Here is a 17,413-nt window from a genome sequence, read left to right on the forward strand (position 1 = left end):
ACAAAAAAACCCAAACAAACAACCAAACAAACAAAAAGAATCCAGAATCTCTTCCTATTTTCCTGATTTTTTGACTGCCCTGCTGCAGCCATGACTTGATTTAAATTTTGTAAAGAATTAAGTTACCCCTTAAGGGTTAAATTAGGGTTACCATATGTCCGGGTTTCCCCGGACATGTCCGGCTTTTGGGTCTTTAAATAGCCGTCCGGGGGGAATTTGTAAAAAGCTAAAAATGTCCGGGATTTCCCCCGGACGGCTATTTAAAGACCCAAAAGCGCTGACAGGGCAGCCGCTCTGGGGGAACCGTGGCAAGCCGGTGCCGCCGGCGCCACTCACCTTTCCTCCCTGGGGCAGCGTGCAGTGAGCTCCCGGCACGGCAGCGCCAGCCCATGGGGCCCCCCACCTGGCCAGCAGGAGTCTGCAGAGCGCAGCCCTGCCCCTCCCCCAGCACACAGAGAGGCAGCAAGGAGGTCTCGCTCCCCTGCGTGCTGCAGCGGGGCGGGGCCTGTAGACTCGGGCAGCAGGCAGCGGCCGCCGGGCAGAGAGCCCCCCCCCGCCCCTGCCCCCCTCACCTCGACCCGACCCTAGGAAGGGGCCAGAGGGACTGGGAGGGACCTGCCTGCTGGATGCTTCCTGGGAGCTGCTCCAGGTAAGCACTGCTGGGCCCACCTGGCCCCCTGGCAGGTCCCTCTGGGGGGGCTCCCCTCAGACCCACTGCCCTCAGGCCCCACCCTGACCCTGTTCCCTCAGCCTCCCCTGCAGTCCCCCCTGTACTCCCACCCTCAACCAACTGCCCTCAGCCCCCCTGACCCTGTTCCCTCTGCCTCCCCCACAGTCCCTCCCCCCGATCATTTCACCCGACCCACTGCCCTCAGCCCCCACCCTGACCCTGTTCCCCCTGTACCTCCCACCCCGAACCCACTGCCCTCAGCCTTGCCCTACCCCAAATCTCTTCTTCAGCCTCCCCCATCATCCCACCCCCATCGCTCCCCCTGCTGTCCCACGCCCTCAACTTCCCCCCATTCCAGTCCTGCTCCCCTCTGTCTCATCCCCTCCAGACCCTGTCCCTCTCCCCAACCCTCCCCAGCCCAGCCCCATTGTCTCCCCCGCCCCGCCCCACCCCACTCTACACAGCTCTCTCTACCCTGTCCCATTCATGCTCCCCCCATCCCCTACCCTACTCCCCCCATCCCAGTCCTGTCCCATCCCCCTCAGGCTCCCCAGTCCCAGTCCTGTCCCTCTCAGTTCCTCCACCCTGCTTCCCCTGGTCCATCCCCACACACCCACCGACTCCCTCGACCTCCCTCCCCCCAATCCCACTGCCTGGACCCACCCCCGTCCCACTCAGGACATGCATGAAAAAGAAGCAATGGGCTTAAATTGTAGCAAGGGGGATTTAGGCTAGACATTAGGAAAAACTTCCTAACTGTAAAGATAGTTAAGCACTGGACAAATTACCTAGAGAGGTTATGGAATAGCAGTCATTGGAGTTTTTTAAGAGGTTAGACAAACACCTGTCAAGGATGGTCTAGTTGTTATTACTCAGTCCTGCCTCAGTGCAGGGGTTTGACTAGATGATCTGTTGATGTCCCTTCCAGTCCTACATTTCTGTGATTCACACTGAATTGCCTTGTGCCACTGTCTAGTAGTAGTGGCACACAGTTCTCTGACATGCAGGTTTATAAAATTGTAGTTAATATACAGTTTAGAGCATAGCAATTTTAAAGCTCTGCATGTTCAGACCAACTGAGCTGAAAATTGTGATCTATAGTATTCAAAACTATTAAGATGTGGGCTGAAATAAAATCAGCATGAATTGCTCAACAATATCAATGGAATCAGCATTGCGCTGCTATATATTGTAAAACATTACAGTGAAATCTTGCAAGTATTACATAGCACGCCACCTTGCCCAAGTGGTAACTAAGCACAACATCTTCCTGTTTCAACATTCTTAACTTGTATCCCTCCTGGACGTTGTTTTTTTTTCAAACACTGAATGCTGCTAAGTTATGAGTTTTAACAGGTTTTTTTTCTTTTAAACCACAGCACTGAATGTTATTCTAAAATTGTTTTCCAAATATTCTTAAACTCCCAGTTTATCCCCTGCTGATGTTCATTGTGAAAAGTATTGCAGGTCTAATAATAATATTTGGCACTTCTGTAATTCACTGTCCAACATGTGTTTTGTGCCCTCCTCTGGTGGATTTTTAGAGGATAACTGTATAGCTACAGGGAGTTATATCTTGAACTCAAGTAGTAGAAGCTCATGCTTTTAAGTCTGGATGGCTCAGGTTCAATCTTTGGTGACTAGCTATGATGGAGGTTGCTACACTTATAATCCCTTTAATCAGAAGTTCTGAATATGCTTTGTTGTGGGCAGAACTAGCCTATAGTTAAGCAACCGAAAATTTAGAATGGGAAGTGTTGAAATGTTGGGAAGCCTTATAATTTTGCCAATCTGGAACGAACATCCCATCTGAGGTATGGGGGCGGGGAGAGAGGAGAGTGAGACAGGACCAGGAAACTGGGACAAGGAATCCAGAGTGGTAGTGGGGGGCAGTTGAAATCAGATGAGGAGCTGGGGCGGGTTAGACAGCAATAGGATAGACATAGACTGGAGGGGACGGGGAAGAAGGGTCTTTGACTACTAGAGACCACTCCGTTCTCTGAACATTTGATTCGCGGGAAGCAGGGGAGGGGGAAGAGTAGGGGGCGAAACGTTCAGGGGAAGGGGTGGAGTTGGGGCGGGGACTTTGGGGAAGGGGCGGAGTTGGGGCGGGACCGGGGGCCCTTGGAGTGTCCTCTTTTTCCAGGACTGCAATATGGTAACCCTAGTTAAATCCCAAATCCCAAAGCCAACCAACACTGATTACCTGTGTCTGACAAAAAGGTCTGTCAGTTTTGCAACTTTAAATTAAAGAGTCAAATGGATTTTTAGTGGCATTATAAACAAAACAAAACCAATTTATCTTAAACCTACAAAACAGGAGTTTTACAAACCTCACATATTTCCACAGACAGACAGATACATACACATTTTCTTTTCCTTAACATCCCTTCTACACTGCTGTTTTTACATAGCTGTACATAGATTACATTCCCTTTATACATTTGGGTCAGTTAAGTTCCAATAGAACCCCCTTATGTTCTTTTAGCAAATTTCACTAAATTGTCCATAGTCAAATTATTTCAATCAGATAGTCTCTTTACCTGGATTATTTACAGACATTCTTTTGGGAAAGGGCCCATTTTCCCTTCAGAATGGCTGCAAAGAAACCAAGAATTCTTTCTTTTTAACATGGTCCTTTTTAACATTTTCACAGTTTAACTGCTGCAGCCTCTGTAGAGTTAACTTTTCACTCTCTTTCCTTAAATCACTTGTTTATCTCCCAAAATGATACCTTTATCAACTCAGATTTCACCATTCCAAGTATTGTCCCAGCATCTGAATTCCCCATGCCTGTACTTACTTACTCTTTTCCTTACTCCTGCTACTATGCCCTTAGGGCTTCCAACCTGTTTTCCAGTTTCGCTATCTGTTTCTTGCCTGCTTGTCTGGGCCTGATCCTGCTTTTTCCAATGAACCGTTTTTGTGAGTGATATTGTGGTCATTTCACAATTTTGAAAGAAATGTTTAAGGAAAGGGACCAGGAAGGGTGGGGCTAGTTGAGGAGTCCACCCTCCTTGCTGAATTGGTAGTGGAACACTAAAGAATCAGTTTCTGAGGCAGACAATGAAGGGAAACAGAACAAGGGGCTTTTTATCCTTTTTACAATGAGATTGGAGTATGAAGGAGGTTGGGATCGATCCGGGGTTGTTTTTTGTCAGAGAACAGGGTGAAGGGGAGCGCTCAGTCTGGTGGTGGGAGAGGAGGCTTTTAATAAAGCTTTTAACTTATTATTTGAATATATTTGAGAGAGGCGAGGTTTGATTCTGTTCACCTTTGATTTGCCTCTTCCCACCACTGCATGAAACAATTAATCTCTCCTTTAGCCAATTTAGTTTTAGGTTGGCCGAGTTTGTCTTTTAAGACGTCCACTCGGTCCTTGTCCCAAGATCCTAACAGTGGCCACTGAGTTTTGGGATCTCCCTGAGTTAGCCTAGACCATTTTTCCAGAAATTTACAGGAGTCCGGACCCTTCCTAAAACTGAGCCGGCGTTCCTTTAGGGAACTGTCCCGACTTAGATGTCTGGTTACCAATACAGGAGGACTTTACACACACCAATCACACAAGAAGGAAATTCGGGTTCGTCAGAGCGATGCCTGGTGCAACACACAAAAGGAGCCCACAGGCTACTGCCTCAATCGCCCTTGCTTTCACACCAAGGGTTTCACCCAAGGTGAGGTGCGGCTGCGACTGTGCAGATTTCACTCACTCAGACCGTGGGGACAGGAACCCCTTGGTTGGCCGATCCCCGGACGGAGACGGCACCCAGACTCAAACACTCCACTGGAGGATGGATAGACACAGAGACAAGACAGTCCTCAGTCCGGACAAAACACAGAAATAATTACCTGACGAGATTCCTGATGTCAGATTCTGGAATCCCTACCAGAACAAAGTGGGAACCAACAGGTTCGATGGCGTAGACCTCACTGTGGTCGTGCGCCCTTCCGTTCAGGAGGAGGAGGACCGCTCGGGCCAAATGCCCAGGTGCCGGCTACCACGGTCATCCTACAAAAACGGTCAGGAATCACACAGCCCCAGTGAAGATGGTTGCCATCTTGGTGGGACCTCCAAATTGTCAAAGTTAGACTCATGACTCATAGTTTGTCAGACCACTCTGTTTTATTAGCACAGCGCTCTGCTAATACATTCAGATAATGTGAGCCCCCATGCAAGATTCAAACAGTCTTATTTATACAGATAAAAGGGTGCGAACTAAACAAAGGGACAGAGAGAGCAAATTGAAGAATTTGCCCAGGGCACAATATGCATATCCTACTTCCTTATTAGCTCTTATTATCTAAGGCTAATGCTTCACCAATCGCCCTTAAGTGGAGCAATTGATTAACAGTTTCCTGACACCTGGATTGCAGCATTTCATACAGCATTCTTTAATTCATTCTATTTCTTTAATATAATTCATTTCACTTTCACAAAGGCAAGAACCTTATTTGCCAAAGCAACTATACAGAGATGGCTACACTTACCTTTGCAGTTGTGTGATTTCTGTATACACAACACGTTAAAAAAAAACCCCACAAACCAAAGCAAAACATTTCTAATTATATTCTAAAAGATCAGTCAATGTTTCAATGCTTGTGAGTTTTGTTTTGTACTTAGCATCATGAAAAAATATCACTGAATCTGTCACTTTGCTGCCTTTAATGAGTAGGACGTATTCCAGGACATAGCAAGTCCTCTGGATATGGTTATTTACCGTTTTACACTACCCAAATGTTAGTAGTTTGTGAATTTATATTGCACTGCGTATACAGTGCTTCAGAATGGACCGGAACTTTTAAACTAGTACTGATTAAGCGAAAGCTGGCCAGTTGGTTGCACATTACTAGTCACTAATTTTGAGCTGAGTGTTATATCTCCTTCAACTTTTTCAACTCTTTTTGTATAAAACTTTTATGTTAAGATGCCTACCCAATACAGTCCAAATCGTATTTTAATGCATCAATACCTAAATGAAGAAAAGGATATTTTAATAAACAAATGACATTAACAGCATATCAATAGGCTGCTAGTCCTTGTGTGCCTGTGCAAACAGCACCCCCCTTTCCAAAACGGATTGTTTAGTGTATAAATATGGGAGCTGTGCATGGGCCAGTTCCTTTGAAGTGATATAAGCACATACTGCCAAATGCGAAGGACTCAAAACTATCTTTGGCAGATCTCGTTTCTCAGTGACTGAAATCTGGTTTTGATTATTCAGCCTTGTCTCTATTTTGTGCATGATTGTTGAGGGAGTCAAAGGTGGGAGGGGGGCAGAGCTATATTCCTATATGGGTTTCAAAGCTGAAGAAAGCCATGGGAGTTCAATAATATCTAATTGCAGACATTAAATATATATTTTGCAGCTGACTCTGCTGTGGGAAATGTTTATGTAGCTGGCATTTTGAATGGAGGGTGGTTTTGCAGCTGATTACTCAGGTCAGAGGAGGTTTACAATCTGAATACTGATGAAAGAGCTTCTATAGCAGCTGAGACCAAACATGATTGGCGAGGTAAATGATCATTTGTATTCCCCTTTGTACTGGAAAGTAGTGCATGCTTTTACAGTAATGGGATCTGGCAGTCACTTGTTGAAATAGTGGGAGTTGGTGCAATTGTACTTCATTAGAGAGATGGAGAGTGATTTTTAGTTCAGAAGCAAAAGGCCTTTTTCAGGGGAAACGCTTTAGCAACGTGCATATGGCAGTATTTATAGTACTTTGTGCATCATGACCTGGATGGCAGTGCTGACTCACCTCTCCCTGAACTAAAACCAGCAGTTCATTTGATAGATTTTTAGGGTCTAAGTCACAATTTTCACAAGTGTCTATTGATCTGGGGTGATTTAGTTTTTGGGTGTTCAATTTGAAACACCCCATAGCCCTGATTTTCAGAAAGTGCTGAGCACTCACTTTGTGGTAAACAGGTCCCTATATGGTGTCTCAGGATGGGCAGCCAAAGCCACTGGTAACTTTTCAAAATATTTCCCCTCACCTGCAAGCTAAAAACAGGACAAATGCAATTTCTAGCTTCCTCCAAAGATGAGGTGGGGTTTTTGGATTGTTACGAGCCTCCTAGTTCTGCAGTTACCCATGTTGTCCTTGCTTTGAGGATAAAGAGAGGACTTCACTCTTCAAATCTGCAGGGCTGTCAATCTAGCTCTCAGCTCTCCCTCTCAAGTGTTGTCAGGGAAAGATTAAACAAAGGGCATATTTGAAACAGAAATCACCCTTTAAAATGGCAATTTCTTATCTTATGTGCTTTTTTGTGTTGAGAAGCATCATGGGATTGGAGGACCACAAAGCTGCTGCCAATGAAATCCGAGTTAGGTTTTGTTTGAGGGAAGGCACTTTGAGGGTCAGCTCCTGTGTAAAAGTTCTTTTCTCACTTTCCAAGCCTAGTTCAAGCATTCTGCTTTTTCAAGTATCCCAAATTCCCTACTCTAGCACAGTGAATACTCTGTTGGTTCTATACGTGCAGGATAATTTTCTCCAGTCTTGGTTTCAATAACCTTTCACTACTGAGTCTTCACCTTTATCTGACCAATATCTTTTGTCAAATATGGTCATAGATAAAGAATTTACACTGAAAATACTGGCAAGGTTTCTGAAAGACACAGACCAGGTCATAGAACAATCTCCAATGAAAGAAGAAGTTACAGTAAATGAAAGAATTAGAACAAACTTTTGTTGTACAGAACCTTGGTAAATCAGTTGCTTGCCTCTCTCAAAGTTTATAACAAACAAACAAACACATTTCCTAGTTCATAACCTGGTACTTCACATAAGTAGTGATGCAAAATAAAAAGCTTGGGTTTTTGAACAATACTTTTTTCTATTTTATGAACAATACTTCTATACTTACTTCTTTTATAGTTGGAGAAATATGTAAAAATGTTCCATGTTCCCAGTGGGTGATTTACAAGGGCACTGATACATGTAGTGGAAAACACACAAAGCACAGTAAAAACAGCAGGCATAAGTGGCTACAGTGAAGGGGGCAAAAAGTGGGAAATTTGGAGGGAACTACAGACTGAAGTGATTTCAGTCTATTTTGTACCGGAGTCTGGATCTTTTTGAAATGCATGTGGGTATGACTGTTATATTTCACATCAAATACACTTCATCTGTACATTCAAATTGCCTTTTCCTCTCTTTTAAGCTTTCTTCAGTATTTACTTTACATTATTTCCCCTTGTATTTTTCCTGTGTGCTTACAAAAATTAAAGGGACAACACAACTTCCATGTACTATTGCTAAGGCTCCATTTTAGTCACGGGTATTTTTAGTAAAAGTCATGTACGGGTCATGGGCCTGAATTTTTGTTTACTGCCCATGACCTGTCCATGACTTTTACTATAGACTCCTGACTAAAACTTGGGGGATGGCCCGGGGGGCGCTGCAAGTGCTGAAGGGGAGGGGGTTGGTGGGGCTGGGGCAGGCTCCCTACCCATCTCCTGGGAAGCGGCGATCTCCAGCTCCTAGCTTCACGTGCTGCCTCCGCTCCGCCCCAAACCCCAGTTCTGCAGCTCCCATTGGCTGGGAACCATGGCCAATGGGAGCTGGGAGGGGGGGGTGGGTGCTTGTGGGCAGAGGCAGCATGTGGAGCTAGGAGCTGGTAGAGGGGAGTTCCTGTCGCCCTTCCGGGGAGCCCCCCCAGGTAAGCACCACACTGCACCCCAATTCCCAGCCCTGAGCCCCCCCAAACTCCTGCTGCTGGGAGTCGAGGGGCCCGAGACTGTCCCAGCAGCAACCAGTGTGACTGGCACAGGGGCTGCCCGAGCTACTCAGGTGGCTCCTGGGCCAGGTGCACTGGCTGCTACGGAGGTCATGGAAAGTCACGGAATCTGTGACGTCTGTGAAAAACACAGAGCCTTAACTATTGCCAACAATGTGTATTTAGAATCGCTATCTGTGATTAATTTTAAGTTTTTATTTTGCCCCAAGACATGGTGTGGCTATGACAGGTAAATACCTCGCACAAGGGTGTTTTAAAGATTCTTGTACACAGACCCATGTCTTCTAAATCTGGGCTGCTGCCAACTGTAGAACTTCTCCAGAAAGACAAGAAGAGCTGCTCCTTGGGAAACCCTGTAGGATGATGAGGCCTGGAAAACCTCTTTCCTGATACTTCAAGGGGGAGAAAAGCAGGCCTGGGAACCACACTTATGGCCTTGGGCATGGAGGAAAAGAAGAGGATGCTCGGAATAAGCAGTTGGACACCTCCTGAAAACCTCTATAGTGGTTGCGGGTGCCATTGTTGCCCTGTTACCAGGGAGCTGCAAATGCATGGTTGCTTGTGTGGGTAGAAACTGTCGGAAGCAAATATCCTTAAGAATGATTGTTAGAGAGATTCAGGCAATATAGACTTTACTGGTGCCAAACATTATCTGGTATTAGAAGACCTGTAACTGCTGAAACAGCCAAAGAAAGGAACTGGCCAGCTTTATGGATGGGAATTCAGTAACTCAGGATCAACTGGGAAAGTGTTACTGTTCCAGAGGAAAATTCAAACAGCATGCAGAGCTTATTATCAGCTGAGATCCACAGATGCACTGTGTTTGCACTGTAGGGAATGAGAGGTGTGTTCCTGTCCAACTAGTGTATTTAACAGCCATATAACAAAATAATGTTTGCTCATATTCACTTCTCTCTCACATGTAGAATGGAGCAATTGATTTTTTTCCACACCCTGTTCCTATAGTGTGGAAGCCCTGAGCGCGCTCTCATGCAGAGTCATGTGAACATATGATGCTGACTTGCTTGTGAACATGAACTTGAAGTACTAGGATATGTCAACAAGTCTCATTCTGCATAGGATTACCATATGCAAACAAGTGGTAGAACTGAAGGACATATCCAATTTGCAAATAAACTTCACCTTGAGATGTTGGAGGAGTCAGTAACACTGACACTAAAAAGACAAAAATGTTTTTTAATAATATGGCTTTTATTGAGGCCCTTTAAGGTGCAGTCAAATTCTCAACACAAATTAGAATGAAAAGACAGAGGGAAATTAAAGAGACAGCATGCAAAAGGACCTAGGAAGAAAAAAAGCCAAAGTCCCACTGTTAATAAAATAAAGCATGATCCAAAATCCGTGGAAATCAGTGAGTCTTCCTATTGACTTCAATTATCTTTGGATCGGTTCCATAATAATTAGGATGCACATGGAGACTGCTGTTACTATGGGTCTTCTGACCAACTGACATTTCTCTGAGACTCTCATGTGCCGTGTTGCCAACCCCAAGCATTAAACAATTCATGATTCAGGCCCCCCCAGTAATCCATGAGATCATATTAAAGCCATAAGATTAAAAAACAAAACAAACACCCTCCTCCTTTGAGGTCTTTTTTTTATTTGCCTTCTAGTTTGTTTTTAAGGTTCACATTTTTCAGCTTTATTCTGCAGTCAAGAGAGCTAGAAATTTACTTTTTAAAAATCTGAACTGGTTCTTTATCGAATCGTCTATTTACAGAGCTGTTTCAATTGTAATGGAACAGGCCTAGTCATGTGAACACAGACTAATTTCCTGGTGCTTCCTCCAAACTCTTCTCATTGACAATCTTCTCATGGCAATCTTTAATTAAAGATTAATCTTTAATTCCTGGAGACTCCAGGACAAACCGGGAGGGTTAGCAACCCTAATTAGAAAGGATGTGTTTGTATGAGACACAGATAAGCTGAAAGACAACAGAAGAGCCGAGCTTGAGGAGTATAGGTGAAATGGTTTTTTAAATAAATAATGTAGTGATTTATGCATATTTTAGGCAAACTGTGGAAGCTATTTTATTGCAGTTTTCTCTTTAAGCAACAACTATGAAAAACTCTGATTCTTATTACTACTTATTACTGCTCCAACTAGTCTTTAGATACATAGGTATATTAGCATTTCACTGGAGTGGCTTTCTAATGCCAAAGCAGTGTACTATCTTGACATTTCTTTGAAGTCTCTGCAGATTACTGTAAATTACAGTACATAGTGCAATTTCAGAAGTGTCTGAACTGGCTTGAAAAACTAAGACATCTAGATGTCCCCTTCTTATGACATTAGAGATCAGTGGTTCTCACACTCTTTTTTTCATGGACCACTTGAAAATTGCTGAGGGTCTCGACGAACCACTTAATGATCTTTCCAAATGTTGTTTGTACCATTAGTTAACTATTGTAAAGTGCTTTGGATATAAAAAAAACCCTTAATAATAATAAAACTTTTTTTGTTCTACAAATAAAATCACACAACTCATATTTTAACGTCAGTAGTCTTACCTTTCTAATGCGATAGATGTACCCTCTCCCCCTCCACGGCAGTCCCCGAGCTGGGGTTGGGAAGTAGGGCCGTCTCTCCCCAACAGCCGCAGGCCTGGAGCTGGGGAAAGTCACCTCTTTCTCTGGCCGTTGCAGCCCAGCACGTCCCAAATTCCCCCACCCCCTCTTCTCACCTCACTGCCCCCTCCCACCTACCTCCTATTCCCCCCAAGTCCTCCTATTCCCACCACCACCTCACCTTACATGTGCGTCTTCTTCAGCGTCCAGGCTCCTAATTAGTGGAGTCACGGCTGCATGGCTCCACTAATTAGGTGGCTGGCCCTTCATTCTCTCATGTGCGGCCACCCAGGCACGCGCCTTAGAGGGAACTATCCGCGGATCACCTGATTGGAGCTCAGTTTGAGAACCTCTGATCTAGATCATCCCTATGAGGCCAGGTAATTGCCTGCTAATATACAGTCCCATCCCAAACTAGTGAGTTGGGTTGTTTGGGCTAAAAGAGGGGGAGATTTTCAAAGGCAAACAGATGTGCCAAATTGCCATTTGTGCCTTTGAACATTTCCCCTGGAGCCCATAATGAATACAGAGGATTGATGGTGAGGGAAGCCTCTCTGTCTTAATAACTAAGGCTGAGAATTTCAAAAACAACTAGTTGTGCCCAGTTTGAGACATCTGGAAGGATCCCAATTTTAAGAGACCAGATACTCAGCACTTTCTGAAAATCAGGCTCTTCTTTTAGTGCCCAAAATCAAATGCTATAAAAATCACTAATTTCTTTTGAACACATTGGCCTAAAATCCCATGTTTCCAAGGTGTTGAGTATCCTCAACTCCCATTAACTTGAGTGGAATAGTTCAGAAAAGGCACAATCTGGTGTCTCTTCTCAAATTCCTTTTTAGACTACCTTATATTCTTTCTGGCACTTCTGTTTTAACCATTCCTGTAGGATTCTGTGCTATCATAAATTCGGGAAATCCTTCTAGGCCTACAGAGCTGTTTCCATCACAGTGACGATATATACACAGATGAAACAAGAGGTGATCCTGCTGTCCCAGAAACTATTGCATACATGTTTGTCTCTAAGTAGAGCTCCCTTGTGTGCTGCTGTCTCTTTGGCTTGCTGCAAAAGAAATGAAGCCTGTTAATGAGCTTCTTCCTTTGGCAGGTAGTTCTGTGGTGTAAACACAAATATGGGCCAATTTCCTGCGCCACCAAAATTGGAGCTGTAGCAAATGCGCAGAGGAACAGAACTGAAGTGATTGGAAGAGATGAGATCAATAGGGTGTTACAGGCAACTGGGATGAACTTGACAACTCTCACTGGAACTGGTTCAGCTGTGTATAGTACGGCATCCACCCGCAGGCAAATATCCCAGAATATCAAGGCATGGATATTTATAACATGGCAATCAAGGAATCTGTGACAGCTGTGGTAAAGTGCAGCTTTACTCATGATCTTCTGGAAAATCTACCCAATCAGGGAAAATTTTGTCCTGGTTCTGAAAAACATGACTCTTTTGTACCTTCCTCTTCTTCCATCCTCTGAGCAAGTGTTATTGTAACACCGACAGACCCTGGTCGTCGGCGGGAAGGATCAAATCTGGGACCTCTGGAGCTAAATGCATGAGCTGAAAGCCACATGTTCCTTAGCTAAGGCTGTAGCAGACTCATTAATCTCTAAGTGGTCTCGGTGCCACTAGAGGGGACAGAGCACCACACCCAGGAGGTGTGTGGGTTACATTATGACTTCAGTTAATGGCAACAAAGAATTTTATCCCAGATGTGAGATTTACAGAGGGGGGTGGAGGGAGTTCAGCTCCATGTCCTCCACGAAATGGAAAAGGTAGAGTTACTTTTTCCTGATTTGGAGGAGCCCTGCTTCCTTAAAGTTCCCCTTTCTCTGGTTGGTCAAGTAAGGACTTCATCAGGAAAATTGGCAGTAAGAGCTGGTGTCCAGCAGTGGGAAATTTGGGGATTGACCAAATAGTCTCCATTGTCTAATCTACCTGAAGATGCTGCAGTATTTCCTATCTGCCACAACAATGTGCTGTAGATACAGGTGTTTAAGGTGTTATAGGATGAACAATGATATTGTGTTTACAAACATGCCTGCCAAAGGCTTCCTATGAGACTTTAGGCAAAACACTTCAACTTTTGTTGGCTAAGTTTTCTTAGGTGTAAAATTAGGATAATACTTATCTGGCAAGGGTGCTCTGAGGCTAAATTAATGTGTTGAACTCCTCAGATGGACAGTGCCATAGAAGTGCAGTTACTGCATGTGTCTAATGGGGACAATAGTTACATTTTCAGTGTAACTCATTTACTAAGGGAATATTTTTCCGATGATTCACAAGTAAAAGCAGCTTGATGTTATTATAGTCTCTCTAACTTTATCTCTACATTGCTTTTATCTGGGATGGAAGAGAGGAGCGGTGCACTAACTTTGTTAGGCTATATTCCATCCATCCTTAAATACATATTACTGATAAATTATCCCTCATTTAGAGTCAGTGATACAGTGCAATTTGTTCAACACGTAAAACATTTGGTGACACACAGCCTTTCTAATCAGAATGTCAGTAGAATAAAGAGAGGTCCTTTTTTGATGCAATAAACAAAAATGACAGTCCACTTATATCCTTTACATGGTTTGTCAGCTTCAATTCTTGTCTGTACTTTGTTTTCTCATACGTGCTAGGATCAGGACATGCTTCTGAATAACTTACCAAGTATGATGTGTTTTGTAAAATGAAATAAAATCTAACAAGTCTCATGGAGTTGAGGTGAAATTGTAAGAGCAGCTCTGCACTCCAGTCTTAATGTGTCCTACACTGCATTGAAGTGTATTAGCTATGTAGGTACAGGCTCTGATTCTTCATGAGCTTGCATCTTGTCTCATCTCTTACATGGTGGGTGTAAAATGCTAGTAAATCAGAAAAGTAGAATATTTTCACCCTCTTTACATTAACTTTGCAGAAGTGTGAATTGCAACATAAGATGCGAGGCAGTGAAGAATCAGGCCCTTTACCTACATTTCTATGAACTGTGAAAGGAGCGGCTATTAGACTATTAGCCCCATTAATAACCATTTTAATTTAAAGTTAAAGCATCATATTAATATAAAGTAATAGATTTTAACAGGCAGAAAAGACCATTGTGATCATCTAGTCCAACTCTGCATAACACAGGCCATAGATGTCATGCACAACTATGGTTGAACTAGAGTATATCTTTTTAGAAAGACATCCAGTCTTGATATAAAGACTTCAAATGATGGAGAATTTACCATATCCCTTGGTAAGTGGTTCCAGTGGTTGATTATCTTCATTGCTAAAAATTTGCAACTTATTTCCGGTTTGAACTTTGCTGACTTCTAGTTCCAGTGACTGAATCTTCTAATACCTTTGTCTACTAGATTAAAGAGCCATCTAGTATCAAAGTCAATTCAGTATTTTGTTTTTCAAATAAGCTGCTGTGGTGGTTTTGTGCCTGATATTTCTTGCTACCCATCCTTCTCCCCGCAAGAAAAACCTTTTTAAAATCAAATAATTCAGTAATAATCAGAGTGTGAAAATAGCATCTGTCAAAACAGACCTGGGTTGGTTAAATTTTAGATTGATCAGATGTGTAATATTTCACTTTATGTGACCTTACATTTCACAATAGCCTTTGGATGCCCTTCAGTTTAAAGGGCACTAAATCTTTGCTGCCAGAGAGAGGTAGCTCATGGCCTATTGGACACTCTGGCAACACTGATTCATTAAATGGCAGGGGGAGCTGAGAATAAAGGAATGTCATAATTAGAGCTGGGTGAATAACCGATTTTTCAGTTCACTGGCCATCAGGAAAAACCAAGTTTTTGGTCAAACAAAATATTGTTTCATTTTGGGGCTTTTAAAAATGTTTTTAATTTTTTAAATAAAATAGAAGTAAATTTCAAAATGAGAAATAATTTTGATTTGAAACTTCAAATGTGTTTGGATTTTGTAGGGATTTCTTTTTGATAAACAATTCAACAAATTTTGATACAAATTCACAGAATGTCTGCCAGCTTGCATCTGTATTTTTTGGTGAAAGAAAGTTCTGGACAAATTTTTTTGCACAGTTCTATTCATAATACTTTTCATATCTTTATTGAAATAAAGTTATGATTGAGAGTACATAGCACTAATTTAGGGTTAAATATATCACAGGATTGATGCAGTTATCCTCAAAACAAGCATGATGAACCCAGGAAACTCGGAGTTTAGTTTACATTTAAAAGAAATCCAAACAAACCAAAGTAGGGAAATGCACAGTTAGGGCACACAAACGCTGCCCTGTGGTAACTACTTTAGTGTTTGCAGTTCTAGATTAGATGAAATTGATTTTAAAGACACATGAAGTCCCCCTGTCTTCCCCAGAGGAGTGAAGCCAAACTGCCCTGAGGAGAGATGTTAGCCCATTATAGGGTCAAGAGGCAGAGAACAACACTCTGAGGAGGGGAAGAATGGCAACAGTCATCTTTACTAAGAGCATTTTGTGGCCTCAGTCCGGTCCCAATGAAAACAATAGAACATGGCAGCCATTTTGAGAGAGGTTTTCTTTGGATTATTCTTCTACATTAGAGATTTAAGAATACACTTTCATTTAGTTATGAAGAATAATGGTGGAAAATTACCATTAATCCAAATGTATTTTATGCACAAAAGATTTCAGTGAATTTTAATCGTATAGGAATTTTGAAGAATGCATTATTCTGGTGTTAGGCTCATTAGGGACAAAAAATAAAAAGTTCAATACAGGGTTAAATTTCTCAGAAGTCCCTTTTTAAAATTTTACCTCCCAAACAGATTAATGGATTTACTTGTAATTTCTCAGAAAATTCATTCTATGCCCAAAAAATGCTTTAATTTGGGGAGGCTATTCTGTTTTGTTTTTTTTCTTTTCATACTAACATAGGGATTCAATCATTGCTTTAAGTGCAAAATGTAACTCAATGAATGGACTAGCCTTGATGTTTATTCAAACAATCTCTGGTCACTGTAGTGTGCTAAAGCTTTTCAGATGAGTTTGTGGAGAAGGTATGTACACTAGGGCAGCTGTAGTCACAGGCAAAGTGACAAATATCCTTGGCAATATGTGTACTTTGAATCCCATTGAAACAGTTTTTCAGTAATGGTTTCAGAGATAGCTTCTTCTCCTTGCCAGTATGTCCTGTGCTTCTGGTACTACTCAATAGAGACCTGATGATTATCATCTGGTAAATATGGGAAAATGGCTAACTGACTTTTGAGATTTATTGTAGCTCTAATTGTGAAATATATAGAGATAGAAAAACAATAAAACTAGAGGTGATGTTACTGAAAGTTTCAAATCTATCATTTAACTATATGAGTAACATATTCATAAATGGAAAAATGGCAACTGTCAATCGTACTGCTGTACAGAGTCTGCTACAGTCTGCCATTTGGGTTGTTGCTTGATAATATATGGCATTAAAAACTTTAGGTTGATATCACCTCCCATTTATCAAATTCATCCTTATTTTGATGACTATCTTGGAAGCTCCTTTTCATCATTCCAAAGGCTCCCTGGCAACAACAACCCACAATGCAGTGTCCTTGCTGAAGCTTTTGGCCTCATGCAAGTTTGCTTCTAGAACGTTCAGTGGGATGACACATTCTGTTTCCTTTAAATCATAGAGGTGTCTATTTGTATCTCCTGGTGTATTCTGGCTACTTATGCTCCCTAGAAAATCTAAAATGTATCGATAAGTCAGAGGAAAATGACAGCATCTTTTCTCTAATATCTGTTTTTCATCTGCAATAATACTCTCCAATTTTGGATTATTGATGCCTTTCATAATGGGTTGGCTGTTTCTTGACCAATTCACTCAATGACAAGGCGGCGCTGGAGCCGAAGACGGTGTATAGTCTTGGGTTATTTCTGAGTGTTGCAACAGGAGCAGATATCAACAGAGAGAGCTTGCCTGGTCATGTGGATGCTGACTCAGCAGAATGTTGATGGGGCAGGCTTGTCAAACAGCCTGTTTTTGAAGTTCAGTTTTGCCTGTCATAGATTCTTGTTAGGATGGAGGTGACAGTTTGTACGCATTGTGAACTGAAGAAAAAGAATTAAAATAAACTGATTAGAATGAACGGACTTTCAATTTACTAGTGAAAAACCATCTTGTTAAATAATGTCCTTCTAAAAATAAATCCTTCTGGAAAACCACTGTTTCTCTTTTTAAAACAACCTAAATAGGTTGTTGGGTTCTAAGACCTTGTGTGGAAGTGCAGTTATTTTGTTCATTCACTCTGTCAGACAGATCAGTGGATTTTTTAAGGAGCATTAAAAAGAGTTTCTCTAGACAGGAGCATGCTAACGGGACAGCAGATATTCAGGTATTACCCTAGCAGCAGGGCCGGTGCAAGGATATTTTGCACCCTAGGTGAAACTTCCACCTTGCGCGCCCCCCCCCCCCCCCCCCCC

This window comes from Terrapene carolina, unplaced genomic scaffold, assembly GCF_002925995.2.
Source record: "Terrapene carolina triunguis isolate 2854851 unplaced genomic scaffold, T_m_triunguis-2.0 Scaffold211, whole genome shotgun sequence".
NCBI classification, from domain to species: domain Eukaryota; kingdom Metazoa; phylum Chordata; order Testudines; family Emydidae; genus Terrapene; species Terrapene triunguis.